The 16,588-nt window shown below is 43.3% G+C and overlaps 1 pseudogene; it reads left to right on the forward strand.

Annotated features, from left to right (window-relative positions):
* The first annotated feature begins 5,003 nt into the window (after nt 1–5,003).
* Nucleotides 5,004–14,794, forward strand: LOC110485155 (E3 ubiquitin/ISG15 ligase TRIM25-like; annotated as a pseudogene).
* Nucleotides 14,795–16,588: the final 1,794 nt, after the last annotated feature.

A 16,588-nucleotide genomic window follows, 5' to 3' on the forward strand; every position in this document is an offset into this window, starting at 1 on the left:
AAATGATCTACACTAATTAGCCATATATTTTTACACAGTCTGTCTCTTTCACACGCATGTTAAAGGAGAAATACAGTGGCTTCAAAAAGTATTCACACGCCTTGACTTTTTCACATTTTGTTGTGTTCCAAAGTGGGATTCAAATGGATTTGTCATTTTTTGTCAATGATTACACAAAATGATTACTTTTTTGGAGTATTTAATGGAAAATAAAAAACCAATATATTTTGACTAGACAAGTATTCAACCCCCTGAGTCAGTGCATGTTAGAATCAACTTTGGCAGTCTTTCTGGGTAAATCACTAAGAGCTTTGCAAACCAGGATTGTACAATATTTGCCAATTAATCTTTAAAAAACTCAATATTAGAAAAGGTGCTCTTAATGTTGTGTTGGATTTGCCCCAAACATAATGCTTTGTATTCAGGACAAAAAGTAAATTTTCTTTGCCACATTTTTAGCAGTATTACTTTAGTGCCTTGTTTGTAAACAGGATGCATGTTTTGGAATATTTGTATTCTGTACAGGCTTCCTTCTTTTCACTTTGTCATTTAGGTTAGTATTGTGGAGTAACTACGATGTTTTCTCTTTTTACAGCCATTCAACTCTGTAACTGTTTTAAAGTCACCTTTGGCCTCATGGTGAAATCCCTGAGCGGTTTCTTTCCTCTCCGGCAACTGAGTTAGGAAGGACGCCTTTACCTTTGTAGTGACTGGGTGTATTGATACACCATCCAAAGTGTAATTAATAACTTCACCATGCTCAAAGGGATATTTGACATCTTATTTTTTTACCCATCTACCAATATGTGCCTTTCTTTGCGAGGCATTGGAAAACCTCCCAGGTCTTTTTCATTGAATTTGTGTTTGAAATTCACTGCTCGATTGAGATACCTTACAGATAAATTGTATGTGTGGGGTACAGAGATGGGGCTGTGATTAAAAAATAATGTTAAACACGATTATTCCACACAGGTAGTCCCAGGCAACTTATCCAAATTGTTAAGCAAATTTTTACTCCAGAAGTTATTTAGGCTTGCCATAACAAAGGGGTTGAATACTTACTGACTCAAGACATTTCACCTTTGCATTTTTTGTCATTTGTAAACATTTCTAAAAACATAATTCCACTTTGACATTATAGAGTGTTGCGTTCAGTGACACAAAATTGAAATGTAATGCATTTTAAATTCAGCCTGTAACAACAAAATGTGAAAAAAGTCAAGGGGTGTGAATACTTTGAGGGCATTGTAGTTGTTTTACCAACTCACCTGACTACTGTGCAAGCTGCTGTCAACTCCCCATCACAACACATAACCACGCACAATCACACATATACCTGACTAGCTGGAAGTACCTTTGGCAGTGATGACAGCAGCTTTGCAGGACAGTCACAGACTTATTTCATTATTTCAACTCCATTGCAGAAGAAAACACCCAGAAGAAAGATCGATATAAGGTAAGTTTGTGTGTCAACTATTTTTGTAACAGGATAAAGCCATTTTTTTGTGTGTAGCAATATTAACTGCTGTACAGTTACAGTGCTATAAGTACTCTATGAGAGCAACGATTCTTAAGTTTTCATTCCAAACAATCTTCTGTCTGTTGATGTGGGTCAGGTACATTTCAAATTTAAACACCACTATATAGTGACATCATCATCTGAACCTATAACAGTGAGCATCCCAGTTTGGCAGATACTATTCTTCCTTGATTGACAATGGTTTAGTCACTGAGAAGTTTCCAGGTAGACCTCAATACAGGACATTCATTGACTAGTTTATTTTCCATTCGTAAACATCCATTAACATAAACTCAGCAAAAAAATAATCGTCCTCACTGTCAACTGCATTTTATTTTCAGCATGTAAATATTTGTATTCACATAAGATTCAACAACTGAGACATAAACTGAACAAGTTCCACAGATGTGACTAACAGAAATTGAATAATGTGTCCCTGAACAAATGGGTCAAAATCAAACGCACGGCATTGAGATTGCCTGCAATGACAACAAGCTCAGTCCGATGATGCTGTGACACCGCCCCAGACCATGAAGGACCCTCCACCTCCAAATCGAGGACCTGCCTTACAACAGGCCTACAAGCCCTCAGTCCAGCCTCTCTCAGCCTATTGCGGACAGTCTGAGCACTGATGGAGGGATTGTGCGTTCCTGGTGTAACTCGGGCAGTTGTTGTTGCTATCCTGTACCCGTGGATGTACCGATCCAGTGCAGGTGTTGTTACACGTGGTCTGCCACTGCAAGGACGATCAGCTGTCCGTTCTGTCTCCCTGTAGCACTGTCTTAGGCGTCTCACAGTATGGACATTGCATTTTACTGCCCTGGCCACATCTGCAGTCCTCATGCCTCTTTGCAGATGAGCGGGGACCCTGGACATCTTTCTTTTGGTGTTTTTCAGAGTCAGTAGAAAGGCTTCTTTAGTGTCCCAAGTTTTTATAACTGTGACCTTAATTGCCTACCCTCTGTAAGCTGTTAGAGTCTCAACGACCGTTCCACAGGCGTATGTTCATTAATTGTTTATGGTTCATTGAACAACATTTGGAACGACATTTATTGGATATTTAAAACTTTTTTAACAAATCAAAAACTGAAAAATTGGGCGTGCAAAATTATTCAGCCCCCTTAAGTTAATACTTTGTAGCGCCACCTTTTGCTGCGATTACAGCTGTAAGTCGCTTGGGGTATGTCTCTATCAGTTTTGCACATCGAGAGACTGAATTTTTTTTCCCATTCCTCCTTGCAAACAGCTCGAGCTCAGTGAGGTTGGATGGAGAGCATTTGTGAACAGCAGTTTTCAGTTCTTTCCACAGATTCTCGATTGGATTCAGGTCTGGACTTTGACTTGGCCATTCTAACACCTGGATATGTTTATTTTTGAACCATTCCATTGTTGATTTTGCTTTATGTTTTGGATCATTGTCTTGTTGGAAGACAAATCTCCGTCCCAGTCTCAGGTCTTTTGCAGACTCCATCAGGTTTTCTTCCAGAATGGTCCTGTATTTGGCTCCATCCATCTTCCCATCAATTTTAACCATCTTCCCTGTCCCTGCTGAAGAAAAGCAGGCCCAAACCATGATGCTGCCACCATCATGTTTGACAGTGGGGATGGTGTGTTCAGCTGTGTTGCTTTTACGCCAAACATAACGTTTTGCATTGTTGCCAAAAAGTTCAATTTTGGTTTCATCTGACCAGAGCACCTTCTTCCACATGTTTGGTGTGTCTCCCAGGTGGCTTGTGGCAAACTTTAAACAACACTTTTTATGGATATCTTTAAGAAATGGCTCTCTTCTTGCCACTCTTCCATAAAGGCCAGATTTGTGCAATATACGACTGATTGTTGTCCTATGGACAGAGTCTCCCACCTCAGCTGTAGATCTCTGCAGTTCATCCAGAGTGATCATGGGCCTCTTGGCTGCATCTCTGATCAGTCTTCTCCTTGTATGAGCTGAAAGTTTAGAGGGACGGCCAGGTCTTGGTAGATTTGCAGTGGTCTGATACTCCTTCCATTTCAATATTATCACTTGCACAGTGCTCCTTGGGATGTTTAAAGCTTGGGAAATCTTTTTGTATCCAAATCACTTGCACGCCACACAGGTAGATTAATGGTTGGACAAGGGAGGCTTCTTTTGGGACTAACTACAAAATAAGTAATGAAGAACCTGACAGATTGTATGTTAAATTGGGTTGGAAAGCATCGGAAGTATGGAGTCCTCCGCCTCGAAGCAGAGAATGATATTATGGCAATGTTGGAAATTCACTGTCAGCCTGTCTGTCTGAAAATGTACCTGTGGTCAGAGACCTGTGTTCAAATGATAATGGAAGTACTGGAATCTGAGACTGTTCTTCAGTGACTATTCAATTCTTAAAACATGGTGGGTTAAACGCCATGAGCTCACACATCAGTCTAAATTGCATGGATGACGTTTGTCTGTCTGTCAGTATCATGGTAGAATAATGATTTCGACCTCTCTTGCATCTGTGTGCTCCCATTAGGCCTATGTGGGGTAGAATTGTCTATTGTTGTGCTTTCAGGAGGAATTATGAGAGCACACAAGGTGCACTGTTGGAATTATGTGGAGAAAAAACACACACACACACACACACACACACACACACACACACACACACACACACACACACACACACACACACACACACACACACACACACACACACACACACACACACACACACACACACACACACACACACACACACACACACACACAGCATAGGAGAGAGAGAGTCTTTTGAAAATGTAATGGAACGCTGTTGGACCAGAAATATCAATGGACTAGAATAGAGAGCATTCTGAAAAACCAGACACAGCCTTCTGGATTGATGAGGGTAATTACTTGGATCAGAGCAGATGAGAGGAAGAGAGGCAAGGTAGTCACTTTAGACTATTGAGATAAACCCTTGGCGTGAATCAGCACTAATTGTAAACAGGTGTTAGGCCAATCCCAGTGGAGGTGGCCCACAATTGACCTGTGCATATCAGTGATAGTTTGTCCACTGTCAGACACACCTCTTGTCTCTAATCTACAACAAGTCTGAAATCAGTTTAAAAATACTTCTCTGGGATCGGTTAAGGTGTGTTCAGCTAACTAAAAAATATTCACCTAGACAGGGACAAGTTTAGTTATAGAATGCTTTGTCAAAATGCTTGATAAAAATAGGAATTACTATTTGTGATACAACCCTTACTGTAATAAACAACTTAGTCCAAAATGTGTCTATCAGCATTTGTATTTTGTGACCATCATTTGTTTGCCTTGTAAGGGACAATTGTCCTTGGCCCATTCTAAAACTATCCAGTTGTGATTTTCAAAGCGGTTCCTGTTGGTGAGATTCTTCCTAACCTCTTCTCTGCATAGGTCACAAACATTGAACTGGGCCTATGTGTTGACCTATGGGCCTAGTTCAATGTTTTTGTGTGACTGGGTACGTTGTCTCACCCGTAGAGCTTCGGGTAGGAGAAAATGATGGCTGAGGCAGGGGTCATGGAGATGATTTCAGAGCAGGTGCTGACCTGCTCCATCTGCTTGGACCTGTTCAACAACCCAGTGTCGACGCCCTGTGGACACAACTTCTGCCAGGGTTGCATCGGAGGCTACGTTGCCTCCAGCTCCACCTGCACCTGCCCACTCAGCTCAACATCAACCGAGTTTTCGCCCATATCGCTGAGTAATTCAAAGAAGCTCGCTACACCACGGCAAATCCGCACATGTTGGACATGAAGACCCCAGGAGCCATGGCCAACAGCAACCCCTTTCTGGAGGAGATGATCAAATGTGACGTGTGCACAGGGAAGAAACAAGTGGCGATCAGCTCGTGTTTGACCTGCACGGCATCCTACTGCGAGGCCCATGTGCAGCCTCACCTGAACACACCCTTCTACTCCAACCACCAGCTCCTGGAGCCCCGGGGAGCGCTTCGCGGCCGCACCCTGCCCACTGCACCACCGGCTTCTGGAGGTGTACTGCCGCACGGACCAGATCTGTATCTGTGTGCTGGAGGAGCACCGCACCGTGTCCGTGCAGACAGAGTCAGCAAACAGGTGAGAAGGCAAAGCAGCTTTCACATCAGGCTCTTGGAGCACACACCCCTTCAGAACTTCAATGGCCCGCGCAGCTCAAAGATGCTTTTTGTGCCAAGGTTATAGTCTGAAGGCTACTTAAGAGTGTGGTGTGTTTCTTGGGGTTGGACGTGTTCCTTGAAGAAGTATAATTTCATTCTAGTTCTGTGGTTGGTGTCTGGTGTTTTATTTAGGTTACTTTTTTTTATATTACAACTTGCATTTTGATTGAACCTTTGAAAGACTGAGTATTGGCCACTAGTTTGTAGGTCATAGGGGCGTCTCATCTTCTTGCAATGCAGATGACATAGATGACACCTTTTTGTAAACAAGCCACTAAAATCCCTTTTGCAATGCAGATTTTACTCTAAAGATTGTCTGAGATGGGAGTTGATTATGTTCTTGTCTAAGCTGCATCCACATTTCTAATGTAAACCACTTGCATAGAAACAGTGACTGGGTTTTTCTCTGGTTGGCTTTCAGATAACTGTAAATTCTTGAACCAAGAGGGTAAAAAAGTGATTGGGAACTGTGGAACTTTACAGATTTAGCAACACATTTCCATTCAATGACTGCATCACAATTTGACAGCTCCCGGATGCACTATATTTTAATAGTCATTAAATATAACATACGATCCTCCTTTGGCTCTGAGCAGAAAACAAAGGAACAGCTCATCGCTTACAGTGCCTTGCGAAAGTATTCGGCCCCCTTGAACTTTGCGACCTTTTGCCACATTTCAGGCTTCAAACATAAAGATATAAAACTGTATTTTTTTTTGTGAAGAATCAACAACAAGTGGGACACAATCATGAAGTGGAACGACATTTATTGGATATTTAAAACTTTTATAACAAATCAAAAACTGAAAAATTGGGCGTACAAAATTATTCAGCCCCTTTACTTTCAGTGCAGCAAACTCTCTCCAGAAGTTCAGTGAGGATCTCTGAATGATCCAATGTTGACCTAAATGACTAATGATGATAAATATAATCCACCTGTGTGTAATCAAGTCTCCGTATAAATGCACCTGCACTGTGATAGTCTCAGAGGTCCGTCAAAAGCGCAGAGAGCATCATGAAGAACAAGGAACACACCAGGCAGGTCCGAGATACTGTTGTGAAGAAGTTTAAAGCCGGATAAGGATACAAAAAGATTTCCCAAGCTTTAAACATCCCAAGGAGCACTGTGCAAGCGATAATATTGAAATGGAAGAGTATCAGACCACTGCAAATCTACCAAGACCTGGCCGTCCCTCTAAACTTTCAGCTCATACAAGGAGAAGACTGATCAGAGATGCAGCCAAGAGGCCCATGATCACTCTGGATGAACTGCAGAGATCTACAGCTGAGGTGGGAGACTCTGTCCATAGGACAACAATCAGTCGTATATTGCACAAATCTGGCTTTTATGGAAGAGTGGCAAGAAGAAAGACATTTCTTAAAGATATCCATAAAAAGTGTTGTTTAAAGTTTGCTACAAGCCACCTGGGAGACACACCAAACATGTGGAAGAAGGTGCTCTGGTCAGATGAAACCAAAATTGAACTTTTTGGCAACAATGCAAAACGTTATGTTTGGCGTAAAAGCAACACAGCTGAACACACCATCCCCACTGTCAAACATGGTGGTGGCAGCATCATGGTTTGGGCCTGCTTTTCTTCAGCAGGGACAGGGAAGATGGTTAAAATTGATGGGTAGATGGATGGAGCCAAATACAGGACCATTCTGGAAGAAAACCTGATGGAGTCTGCAAAAGACCTGAGACTGGGACGGAGATTTGTCTTCCACCAAGACAATGATCCAAAACATAAAGCAAAATCTACAATGGAATGGTTCAAAAATAAACATATCCAGGTGTTAGAATGGCCAAGTCAAAGTCCAGACCTGAATCCAATCGAGAATCTGTGGAAAGAACTGAAAACTGCTGTTCACAAATGCTCTCCATCCAACCTCACTGAGCTCGAGCTGTTTTGCAAGGAGGAATGGGAAAAAATTTCAGTCTCTCGATGTGCAAAACTGATAGAGACATACCCCAAGCGACTTACAGCTGTAATCGCAGCAAAAGGTGACGCTACAAAGTATTAACTTAAGGGGGCTGAATAATTTTGCACGCCCAATTTTTCAGTTTTTGATTTGTTAAAAAAGTTTGAAATATCCAATAAATGTCATTCCACTTCATGATTGTGTCCCACTTGTTGTTGATTCTTCACAAAAAAATACAGTTTTATATCTTTATGTTTGAAGCCTGAAATGTGGCAAAAGGTCGCAAAGTTCAAGGGGGCCGAATACTTTCGCAAGGCACTGTAAATGTATCTGAGAAAATGGGCAGCTCCCATTGAGGCCATCACTGTTTTGAAGTACTCAATTTCTTCTACTATTTCTGAGTTGACAAAACGAAGGGTGCGACCTGGAATGTGTTACATAAAGCCAAGGTTTGATTTACTGCCACCTGCAGCTATGGAATGTTTACTCATGAGTAGCAATCATTGGCGGATTCCTCCTGATGACGCAGATGGAATATTTGTATTTTATTTGACTTGGCAAGTCAGTTAAGAACAAATTCTTATTTACAATGACGGCCAAACCCGGACGACGCCGGGCAAATCTTGCGCCGCTCTATCGGGACTCCCAATCACGGCAGGTTGTGATACATACTGGATTCGACCCAGGGTGTCTGTAGTGAAGCCTCTAGCCCTGAGATGCAGTGCCTTCTATTGCTGTGCCACTCGGGAGCCCAAAATCATGTGATCCTTCCTTAACCTATAGGAAGACATACAAGTATTTTGACTCATACTGTGGTCAAAGTCCTCAATGGTGCTAAAAAAAATTGGCTTTTGGGCACTAGAGTCCTCAATATCTCTGTCAGGCATCTGACCAAAAACATGAGCAATTTGACATGATTTAGGTCTAATCTTCTGGATAATGGGTTTGGCTCAAGGCAAATGAATAACATGTACGATTTTGTTGTTGTTGTTGAATGAATGTACTTCATTGTGTTATCTGCTGTGTGTGTGTGTATATGGCTATTTCAAGAGCAATGTTTTTCTATTTGCATCTAAAAATATATCTTTTTTTGCACTTCACAAAGCACGTTTTACTTAAGTGTTCCCTAAGAGCCTGTTTAAGCAGCAGCAGCAGCAGGCCAGCAGACTTGTCTAGTTAGGACAAGTAGTGAACAGACATGATGCCAGATCTACTCTCAATGACACTGCATTCACATAATTGGTCTCGTTGTCGCTCATCCTCCATCTCTTTCCTGTCCTTTTGTCTGTCACACAGAAACTCATCGGGAAGACAGAACTAGAGATTCTGAACAGGGTTGAGGGGAAGCGCCTCCGTCTGAATGAGCTCAGGAGCCGACTGGAGACCGTCGGGGTCGGCAGCTGATTCACAGGCCCCAACGTTGTATCAACATTGTGTTAGATCTATTTGACCCCTTCCCTAAACCCCTCAACATGTCGGGCTTCATATTCACCAGATCACGCTACCACTCCCTCTAGTGTTAGGAGAACGTACCCACAACCGTTACTCCCACTGCAGTGGCGATTAGCAGGTCAAGACAGTCTGTGTAGTCAACCGAAAGGATGTTTGCCATACCCCTGTTATGATACATTATGGAAAATACTCAATTAAAATGTTTAAAAAAAAAACACATTAGGTTTGAATCACACATTTTTCAGTTGGCAGAATGTTTTCTCTTTGACCTGCGATCACAATAATGACCACAACTGGAGAGAAAGAAACTGACCTTAAATCAGCGTCAAGGAGCAACTTAATCCTACTGTTTTTTTTTCTAGAACTATGCACGGGGTGAGCTGTCGGAGGTGGAGCAGTTGCTGGGGGAGCTCAGTTGCTCGGTGGACAGGATCCGTGACGAGCTGGTGGGCGGGATGGAAGAGAAGCAGGCGTCTGTGGAAACAAGGGGGGAGGGGCGAGTGACACATTTGGAGGCGGAGCTTAGCCAGCTGCTGGTGCGGCGATCCAGATTGGAAGCCCAGGTCACATCTGATGACCACATTTGTTTCCTCCAGGTATGGAGGGAATGTGTTTTAGCTGAGGCACCTTTTATCATTTGTGGGTGTCTGTTGTAACAATTGGGTGGGGTTCACACTTTGAGGGCGATGGGACCTGCACCGGGTGTGCCACATATACGTTCCAATGGCCTCTAAGTGCAAGCTATCAGAGATATTACCAGAGTCCATTCCACTCATGTTAAACTCTGAACTGTAAGTCTTTCAATTGAACATATCTGTCAATGCCTGCCTTCAAACCACTGAGTTTTGAGGAGGCGAGTGCCCCCCCTACGGGCAGACTCTGACACCCAGGAGTTGGATGCTGAGGCAGAGGTGTCGCTGCATTTCTCTCTGGGGGAGGGGAAGGTGGTTCTGGGAGAACTGAAGAAGAGTATGGCTCAAATCCGCATGGGGGAGGTGCACTCCCGAGTCTCCAGTGAGTAGCACCATCACTTTCGTTGTTTAAAACAATCCTCTGTATTATCCTTTTCAAAATGAACATCAGTTACCAAATATTCATAATGGTAGTTTCATTTTAGTTTTTTTCCTCCTTATGATCATCTACAACATTATTATTTTGTATAGTCATAAGTTGTTCATAAGTTGTTCCCCTACTGTGGTTTTCTCATAAATTACTGAGTTGATGATACATATTGAGACAGGAATTCTGCTGAGTCACTCTGAAAGTCAGCCTAGTCTGCAAGCAGTCAAAATACGATTCCAACTCAAATACCTCATGCCCATAGAACTCATTCCTTCCGTCATCCATTACTGTGGTGCAACATCGGCCTGGCAAAGAATGAGTCATTGACAAAAGTGGGTTGTAAAAAATACCAGGAGGAACATGAACACACAAGAAAGGAAACACAACCTATCACACCTGGCCTGATAAAGTAGAATGCACTGTATGTTGAGGACCAACCTATTTGTTTTTTTTAATATAACACAGTGCGCGTGTGTTACAGTTACTTCCCTACGGGAGAGCGACAGTACGACCAGTGTACAGACACTACGGACCACTAAGAGTCAGTGGTCTCTACGAGGTGGGTCAATTTAAATTGCGTCATATATATATATATATATATATATATATATATATATATATATATATATATATATATATATACACTGTTCAAAAAAATAAAGGGAACACTAAAATAACACATCCTGGATCTGAATGAATAAAATATTCTTATTAAATACTTTTTTCTTTACATAGTTGAATGTGCTGACAACAAAATCACACAAAAATTATCAATGGAAATCAAATTTATCAACCCATGGAGGTCTGGATTTGGAGTCACACTCAAAATTAAAGTGGAAAACCACACTACAGGCTGATCCAACTTTGATGTAATGTCCTTAAAACAAGTCAAAATGAGGCTCAGTAGTGTGTGTGGCCTCCACGTGCCTGTATGACCTCCCTACAATGCCTGGGCATGCTCCTGATGAGGTGGCGGATGGTCTCCTGAGGGATCTCCTCCCAGACCTGGACTAAAGCATCCGCCAACTCCTGGACAGTCTGTGGTGCAACGTTGGTGGATGGAGCGAGACATGATGTCCCAGATGTGCTCAATTGGATTCAGGTCTGGGAAACGGGTGGGCCAGTCCATAGCATCAATGCCTTCCTCTTGCAGGAACTGCTGACACACTCCAGCCACATGAGGTCTAGCATTGTCTTGCATTAGGAGGAACCCAGGGCCAACCGCACCAGCATATGGTCTCACAAGGGGTCTGAGGATCTCATCTCGGTACCTAATGGCAGTCAGGCTACCTCTGGCAAGCACATGAAGGTGTGCGGCCCCCCCAAAAAATGCCACCCCACACCATGACTGACCCACTGCCAAACCGGTCATGCTGGAGGATGTTGCAGGCAGCAGAATGTTCTCCACGGCGTCTCCAGACTCTGTCACGTCTGTCACATGCGCTCAGTGTGAACCTGCTTTCATCTGTGAAGAGCACAGGGCGCCAGTGGCGAATTTGCCAATCTTGGTGTTCTCTGGCAAATGCAAACGTCCTGCACGGTGTTGGGCTGTAAGCACAACCCCCACCTGTGGACGTCGGGCCCTCATACCACCCTCATGGAGTCTGTTTCTGACCGTTTGAGCAGACACATGCACAATTTTGGCCTGCTGGAGGTCATTTTGCAGGGCTCTGGCAGTGCTCCTCCTGCTCCTCCTTGCACAAAGGCGGAGGTAGCGGTCCTGCTGCTGGGTTGTTGCTCTCCTACGGCCTCCTCCAAGTCTCCTGATGTACTGACCTGTCTCCTGGTAGTGCCTCCATGCTCTGGACACTATGCTGACAGACACAGCAAACCTTCTTGCCACAGCTCGCATTGATGTACCATCCTGGATGAGCTGCACTACCTAAGCCACTTGTGTGGGTTGTAGACTCTGTCTCATGCTACCACTAGAGTGAAAGCACGGCCAGCATTCAAAAGTGACCAAAACATCAGCCAGGAAGCATAGGAACTGTGAAGTGGTCTGTGGTCACCAGCTGCAGAACCACTCCTTTATTGGGGGTGTCTTGTTAATTGCCTATAATTTCCACCTGATGTCTATTCCATTTGCACAACAGCATGTGACATTTATTGTCAATCAGTGTTGCTTCCTAAGTGGACAGTTTGATTTCACAGTTACATTGTGTTGTTTAAGTGTTCCCTTTATTTTTTTGAGCAGTGTATACACACACACACACACACACACACACACAGTACCAGTCAAATGTTTGGACAAACCTACTCATTCAAGGGTCTTTCTTTATTTTTACTACTTTCTAGATTGTAGAATAAATATTTGAGATTCTTCAAAGTAGCCACCCTTTGCCTTGTCGACAGCTTTGCACACTCTTGGCATTTGCTCAATCATCTTCATGAGGTAGTCACCTGGAATGCATTTAAATTAACAGGTGTACCTTGCTAAAAGTTAATTTGTGTAAAAGACCAAGTCGATATTATGGCAAGGACAGCTCAAATAAGCAAACAGTCCATTACTATAAGACATGAAGGTCAGTCAATCCGGAAAATTTCCAGAACTTTGAATGTTTCTTCAAGAGCAGTCGCAAAAACCATCAAGAGCTATGATGAAACTGGCTCTCAGGAGGACCGCCATAGGAAAGGAGGACCCAGAGTTACCTCTGCTGCAGAGGAGTTACCAGCCTCAGACATTGCAGCCCAAATAAATGCTTCACAGAGTTCAAGTAACAGACACATCTCAACATCAACTGTTCAGAGGAGAGTGAATCAGGCCTTCATGGTCATATTTCTGCAAAGACGCCACTACTAAAGGACATAAATAAGAAGAGACTTTCTTGGGCAAAGAAACACTTGCAAATGTGGAAACCTGTGGAAATCTGTCCTTTGCTCTGAGTCCAAATTTTAGGTTTTTGGTTCCAACCCCCTTGTCTTTGTGAGACGCAGAGTTGGTGAATGGATGATTGCCGCATGTGTGGTTCCCACGTGAAGCATGGAGGAGGTGTGATGGGGCACTGTCCGTGATATATTAAGAATTCAAGGTACACTTAACCAGCATGGCTACCAAATCATTCTGCAGCAATACGCCAAAATGACCCAAAACACACCTCCAGGCTGTGTAAGGGCTATTTGACCAAGAAGGAGAGTGATGGAGTGCAGCATTAAGCCATTACAGCATTAAGTCTTCTTGGGTATGACGCTACAAGCTTGGCACACCTGTATTTGGGGAGTTTCTCCCATTCTTCTACTCTCAATCTATGTCAGGTTGGATGGGAAGTATCGCCGCACAGCTATTTTCAGGTCTCTCCAGAGATGTTTGATCCGGTTCAAGTCCGGGCTCTGGCTGGGCCAATCAAGGACATTCAGAGCCACTCCTGCATTGTCTTGGCTGTGTGCATAGGGTCGTTGTCCTGTTGGAAAGTGAACCTTTGGCCCAGTTTCAGGTCCTGAATGCTCTGGAGCAGGCTTTCATTAAGGATCTCTCTGTACTTTTGTTCCGTTCATCTTTCCCTAGATCCTGACTAGTCTCCCAGCTGAAAAACACATCCCCACAGCATGATGCTGCCACTACCATACTTCACTTTAGGGAAGGGGATGGTGCCAGGTTTCCTCCAGACAACTCTTGGCATTCAGGCCAAATATTTGAGTCTTGGTTTCACTCAACCAGAGAATCTTGTTTGTCATGGTCTGAGAGTCTTTTGGGTGCCTTTTGGCAAACTTCAAGCAAGCTGTCGTGCCTTTTACTGAGGAGTGGCTTCAGTCTGGCCACTCTACCATAAAGGCTTGGTTGGTGGAGTGCTGCAGAGATTGTTGTCCTTCTGGAAGGTTCTCCCATCTCCACAGAGGAGCTCTGTCAAAGTGACCATCAGATTCTTGGTCACCTCCCTGACCATGGTCCTTCTCCCCCCGAGTGCTCAGTTTGGCCAGGTGGCCAGCTGTAAGAAGAGTCTCGGTGGAAGAAGTTTGGAACCATTTAAAAAATGGAGGCCACTGTTCTTAAGGGACCTTCAATGCTGCAGAAACTGTTCGGTACCCTCCCCCAGATCTGTGCCTCGACACAATCCTGTCTCGGAGCTCTCTAGGGCTTGGACTCTAGGGCTTGGACTTAAAACCTTTTTTTTTTCATTCTGTACTCACACATACTTCCATTTTAAACATGTCTAAATGTTTCTTCTCCCCTCAGATCTAAAAAAAAGATAAAATCAGGTATGTCTGTCTGCACTCTTGGAGCTCTTCACGCCAAAGATGATTTTTTGTCTTAAGGTCTCGAACCCTGATGACCACATTTGCATGCTCGTCCCCACTGAAACTTTTGTCGGTATCACTTTCTTAGTTTCTTTGTGTCTTTTCATCTCAGGTGAACGTGGGTGAGAATAAAGACTGGAAGGTGGGTGTGGTGTGGGAGTCATCCCAGAGGAAAGGGCTGTTTGACATGAGCCCTAATAGCGGTTACTACGCCCTCTGGTGGGGGTGCACCCACCTGCGCGCCCTCACCAAGGTTAAGGCATCGGTGCGCCTCCCCAGAGTGGATGTCTTCCTGGATTGTGAGGAGGGTCAGGTGACCTTCTATAACATCAAGACTAGCTCGTCGGTGTACCGCTTCAGCGTGGCCGAGTTCTCTGAGAGGACATTTCCTCTGCTGGGGACAGGGAGGTGCCCCTGGCTCTCAAGATCACAGTGTGATTATGAAAGTAAAAGTGTTTTAGGGTGAATTTGCTTGATGAAAGTGTGGTTAACTCGGATGAGTCATAGCGAGGAAGTTTGATTAGGTGATGTATTAAATATTTTAAGGTGAATGTGCTCAAAGATGAATGTGATGCAAATTAATAGTGGGTGTGGGATTGTGAGACTGATGGAGGGAGGGACAAAGAGAAATGGAGGCATATGCGGTGAAAATAAGTTGGAGAGAAGTCTCATCTCTACATTTTGCCTGTGACCTCCAATTCAACTGTTGGCATTATGTCCAGTACCCATTGCACACACACTGGTACACAATGTACTGATTCACTGAAAGGCAGGTGATGGGACTAAACGTGTGGAATCTTGGAATTACTTCATGGTCACAAATCAGTAAGTCATGAAATCACAATGGTACACTTATTTGTCACAATTTTCTAATATTTGTGTCAAAATGGTTTAGCCTAAGGTTCTTATTTATCTTGGTGGATAGGTCCTGTTGAGGATCTCTTGCATTGTTCAATGTTTCACATTAACTCAGGGTTTCACAAACTTGGGGCACATTTTTTTTTTTCTTCTTCCAAGTATGCACTACACAGCTGATTCAAATCAACTAATCAAGCTCTGATCATGTCCTACAGCTGTGTTGTGGTAGGGGAAATGCTGCACAAAATACCTTTGTTCTATACCTGGAGTTGAATTTCGTCCTGTTTGCAGCATTGTGTAATGCATTCATGTGCTACCATTGTCATCGAATTATGGTAGATGATGATCATAGACATGATGAATCACCATCCTTACACAAAATAAGTAGAAGGCTGTGAAAGATGCCAATATCTTGTGTGGCTATTTACAGCCCTTGACAGTGGGTTGCTTATTTATTGAGTGGCAATATTGCTTGTTATTGTCTGTCATTCAGTCCCAATATATATATTTTTAACAATAAAAATGTATTGGGGGGAGGGTTGCCTCAGCTATTGATATAAATGCCTCATGTTTTACACTTGGTCATCGGAACCTTCCCATTATTGCAGCGGCCTAAGGTGAGGCCTCACTACAGTCCCTGGTTCGTATCCAGGATGTGATTGTGAGTCCCAGAGGGCGGTGCTAGGCCCGTCATTGTAAATAAGAATTTGTTCTTAACTGACTTGCCTGGTCTAATAAAAAACATCACTACAGCTACAAAAAGTGCTATTGATTCCAGCCACAAGAGGGTGCTGGAGTACAAGAGCAGCCTTTTCCTCATCCCTACTCTTGGACAGCCATTATGTGCAAGCGCAAACCCAGCACTTCTTGAGTCGTATCATGCACCAAACTCCCAACATTGACAAATGCGAAAAGATCACATATGCTGCGTCACCATGGCTCAATTATAATGGAAAGCGTTATATAAACCAGCATTATATTGTGCCGGTCCATGGCAATGAACAATGCATCTTTGTTCAGCTGCTCTCAGGTTTTTCAAAGGATCCTGTCAGTTGGAACCTAGCCACTAAAGTGAGTATGCATGGTTAATTTGAAAGGGTTAATTAATTTCAATAAACTTAATCACCACTGGCAGCCTGAGATTATTAAATTACCAATAACAGAACCATGACTGGTTAAATGGGTCTGTGAGTTTACTGTATCACTGTTTTATGGGAATAACCCATTATGGCCTCAACATTTCTGAACACAGCCAAACTGAAAGCATCTTGATGAATTCATAAAGTACAACTAAATGTTCTATTGGCTGTATAACTCAGGGTAGAGTTTGGTTATAAAATAAACCTTTAATTCAATAAAGCCCCATTGACAGAAGTTGTAGTTTGTATAGACGTTACAATAA

Source organism: Oncorhynchus mykiss, chromosome 13 (assembly GCF_057628025.1).
Source record: "Oncorhynchus mykiss isolate SJ-2025 chromosome 13, ASM5762802v1, whole genome shotgun sequence".
NCBI lineage: Eukaryota > Metazoa > Chordata > Actinopteri > Salmoniformes > Salmonidae > Oncorhynchus > Oncorhynchus mykiss.